Source organism: Accipiter gentilis, chromosome 32, assembly GCF_929443795.1.
Source record: "Accipiter gentilis chromosome 32, bAccGen1.1, whole genome shotgun sequence".
NCBI classification, from domain to species: domain Eukaryota; kingdom Metazoa; phylum Chordata; class Aves; order Accipitriformes; family Accipitridae; genus Astur; species Astur gentilis.
In genome coordinates, this window is record NC_064911.1 from 10,877,316 (window position 1) to 10,881,922 (window position 4,607).

The window sequence follows — 4,607 nt, forward strand, 5'->3', positions numbered from 1 at the left end:
CCACCCTATGCCCTCTTTTCTTTTGATTAAGTTTCTGAGTCCAGCTTGGCTTACTTTTGAAAGCCAGCCATCCCAGCAGTGGTGGTGGTAGGTTTCAGCTGGATTGACTGTACTCATGGAGACCAGAGGGAAACACCAGACCTTTGCTGGTACCCTTTGCTTGTAAGAAAAGCCTTGTAATGCCACTGCATTTTCTGCTTATCGGAAATAATCTGCGATTCGCCAGAATAAAAGAGCCCACGACCTAGCAAATTTTAATTATTCTGCTCCCAGCATCAGTGGGTCTGTTAAGCGCTTAAAGCTGGATAGATACAAAACCGGTTTGCTGGTTCAAGCTTTATATGAATCATTAAACTGAAGAATTCACTGCTTCCTTGGAGATGTCCCCACTGACTTTCCTTACCTCACCTTGCCCTCTGAGCTCAGAGAACTTCTACCAAAGAAGGGACCCCGAGCCTGGCTGTCTCCCAGTGGCCTTTATTAGGGCTTTTGTAAGCTACTGCCACGGTGCTCATGGCAATCACAGAGGTGAAGTTCTCTGACATCCATGGTGCACCACAGCCTGTGCTGGGCCTTCACGTGAGCCTCAGTGGAGACCTGTTCGCCAAGTCCTCGCAGATCTACCGTGAAGCCCTGAAACTCAGGCAGGACTGTGTAGCTTGCAGCCAGAGTGTTTTTGTGAGAGAGGAGGGAAATAAAAGAGGAAAGGTTACTGTCTCACAGGAATAGTCCGATGCTCTGCTGCTCTGTGCGTGTCTAACTTCAGTTCTTAGGACCTGGTGTGAGAAAAGAGATGCCCCTGAGCTCCCTTCTGCGGGTGAATGTTTTTTCAGTGCCTAGTCCTACGTGTTTAAGGACAGTAGGTTATTACTGAATTTGTCTGAAACAGGATTTAACCCTCTAGGAAACACAGTTCTACTTAGCAAGGAATTTTTCCTCTGACTTGGACCATCAATATTATTGAAAAATCTGAATACCATTAAAAAGGTCAGTGTAATGGGGAGGGGGTGCGTGCGTGTGTGTGTGTGTGTCTTACTTTCTTTGACTCTGTAGTTATTTAAAATACAAGGGCTGAGGAAAAAGAAAAAAAAAAGATGACTATGTATCGAGACAGATACTCTTACAAAAGTGCAGCAGGCTGTGTTGGAAAGTAGTAGCCCAGTTAAATTTGCTGTGTGGCATGTATACAAATAAGCTGGTTGGAAATCCAAATAGTGAATCTATCCCTTTTATTTTGCAAGCAAGGGGTCACAATCTTTATGGTTCAAAAAGGAGAGGACAGGTCATCGCTAGTCTGCAAACTATGATAGTAAGCAGGCTAATGCACTGAAAATGGTTCTTGGTGGTTCTATGATATGAAGAATACGTTTTATGTACATCAAGATACAAAAGATCAGAGTTCACTAACAAGTATAAGTAATCTTGTTTGGCCTGCACCAAGAATGCATATTTCAAAATATTTTGTTTTGCTTTTTTTTTTTTAATAGACCATTAGGGAGCAGTCTAGGAATCAAAAACATGTATGAAAAGACAAAAGGACATTTATCATTTGCTGAGTCAGGATTAATACTTCCTTTACATGCTAACCAACAGTACATCCCATGAAAATGAAATCTTAAAAACAGTTAATCACATTCCCAAGTAATCTACATATATTAATCTGATCTTTTTTCTAGGAAGAATTAAAGAGCAAATCCTGAGTTAGAGCTGGTTTCATTTAGATGCACAATTGCTATTCCAAGCTCTACATGAATGTCAAGACTTCAAATTTTCCATTCTTTTGAGGCTTTCCAGACACAAAACCTAATGGATGTTAGCATTGATGTTGTGTAGTGCAGACAATCACTGTGCAAAAAAGAGGATTAATCCGGGGAACAGCAGTAAGTGTTGTGCCAAGATTTATCTCCCCCAGCTCCTTACCCTAAGCACTAGAGACTTTGTCTTGTTGGGTCTTGTTCTGCCTCCAAAGTGATTGATACTCTGGATGAGAGGTGGAAGGTCCTCTCCCCGGAAAGCATCGATCCCCAGCTCTGTAACAGATGGGGATCAAACCCTGTTTGAGTGGAGGAAGGTCTGGAATCAGTCTCCACTGTCTTGGGTGAGCACGTTTTCCTGTGGGAGCTGTGCAAAAGTGAGGTGGTAAAATCACCAAAGCAGTTGTCACTAAATGCAGTGCAGTCTGAGTGAGCTAAGCACGCTCTCAGCATTGGCAGAAAAATGAAGCTCCTCTTTGGATTTGAGTTTTCTATATGCCAAATGATTTTCTGGAGATGTAAGTTCCGAGGTAGTCCCTGTAGGAAAGGCAGAGATAACCTCTGCTGGTCAGAGAGACTTCTGTCTGAAACTGTTGAGGCCAAAAATGTCCCAGGTAGGTGCCTGAGTGTATTTGAAATTAGATTTGCAGAATTCACACAAACAGCATTGAAAATACATTGAAAGTATGTGAAGTATTGAAATGATGTGCTTACTGCCTGCTTTGCTTTTTGAAAATGCTTTTGCAACATGCTTTTGCAAAAGTCAAATATTCACAAGAGCAATCAGCCCCATAGCTTTATTAAGGAGCGGTTTGGTACTATTAGAAGCAATAACTCTTGATCTTTTTGTTATATTCCTGTGTATATCTATACATACATATATGCACAAAACAAGGCTTTATTTCACAGCCATCTCTCTTCAGCCTCACAGCCGTCTACCACTCCCTGAGAGCCTGGTAGCTGGAGAGGAGCAAAGACCTCTCCTAGACCCTCTCCACTGCTCTCAGAAAGCAGCTATATTTCACCACTGTTTGCAAGATGGACAAAATTTAGCAAGTAGGTGGCCTTAATCACTCGTCATTCTCCTGAAGTGAGACATCGCAGTAGGCACCCAAATCCACCAAAGTCCCTCAGCTGACTGCTCAAATACAGCTCTCAAGGGTCACATCAGGGGTCACTTGTTGGAGCCAAACAGATATTCCAGACATAAAGTTCTGTTGCTCCTGGTATAAAAGGGATCAGAGTGATCCCATATGAAGCTGCATGTCTACATTTACTCTTTTCAACTGTGCTTTTTATGGGTCTCTTATTTTCTAAATTGCAGATCTTCCCGACTCTTGTTTTGATCCCTCTACAGTATTGACAAAGATATTATCGGCACTTTAACAAAACTGTTGCATGGTGTTTAGAAATTGTGGCATTCCTCATCTCTGGAATTATATTTTAAAATGTAGGTCTTTTCTACAGACTGTAACTGTGGGAAAAATACATCAGAAGATGAAACGCAGCAGAGGATGCTTGGGGGAACTAAGACACCATATTCTACACTTTGATGAAATGACAGTAAGCGATTTTCTTTAGCAAAAGAGATCCCATAATTAATACTTAATTGAATAAACACTAAATGAATTCTGAGTGGGATTTTTCAGAGGTGTTCAGTATTGACTTAAGTCCAGTTTCATTCACACAGAAGGAGAGCAATCAGTAACTTCGGCGAGAACAAACCCTGGCCAGAACCACAAAGCCTCCTCCTGCCTGAGGGTGATGGGGGGCCAAGGAGGGGAGACAGGGGGAAAGATCCAGTTCTGCAATACACCTGCTCAGGATTTTGGCAGAGTTATGCTCATTTAAGATTTCTTCATCCCTTTTGCCTGCCCTGCTCCTCCTCACCCACCCTGCACCTCTAACACGTGGAAACAATCATGCTGCTGGGATCCCACTGCTAATGTCAGATACATCTCCACATTGTCACATACAGAGCTTTTCCAAACATTCCCAGTAACTGGGAATGGGATGCTGGAAGAAGAAATCTGTGACCGGCTGCAGCAAGACTGTGCAGACTTAAACCCGATTCTAATTTCATATGAGCTAGATATGTTCAAATATTACCACTCCAGGGACTAGAGTTACTACTGCCTCGCATATTGCATTCCTTCTGAAGTGCAAAAGAGTCCCTACACTGGGAGAACCCACTCCTGTGCTTCCTAATTTCTCCCATGTTGTTTCTTTGTTTATATACGCTGCTGCCGTTAAGGCCTTGAGCAATGAGGAGCCGGTAGTCCACTTCTCTTCCTCTCTACTCTCCAATTTGGAAACAGCCTCGGGGCGGCGGCGGGGGGGATATATACATAATCCTCCTCTAAAACTAAAGACTTCTCTCCTCTATTGCATCTTGTTTCAAAGACTGAATGATGTGCTAGTTCTGGCTTTTTATCTACAGGCGCTGTAAAGTCCAGAACACTGGGACTATTCTGTGACCTGGTGTTGGAAACTCACTACTGACTATTTTGTGATTATTTTCCCTTAAACTGTAATGATAGATACAGGTATATGTGTATGTGCACACAGAGAGAGACAGAAAGACAGGGAGGGTGAGGCTGTGTTCACTCTAGGATGGGAAAAGCTATAGTTTCTAGCCTTGTCTTGGACAATCCCAGCCTTGTAGGAAATTATTTATATTACAGTCTTTCAATGAGATACAAAAGAGAAACATACAGAGACACACACAAATCTACTTTTATATATTCATAAATATATTTTTATGCATTGAAACCTCAATAGTGCCATCGCTGTCAGACAAAATAACAGTGTGAATGACCTTGAGCACAATAAAATAAAAGGTGATAAGTACAA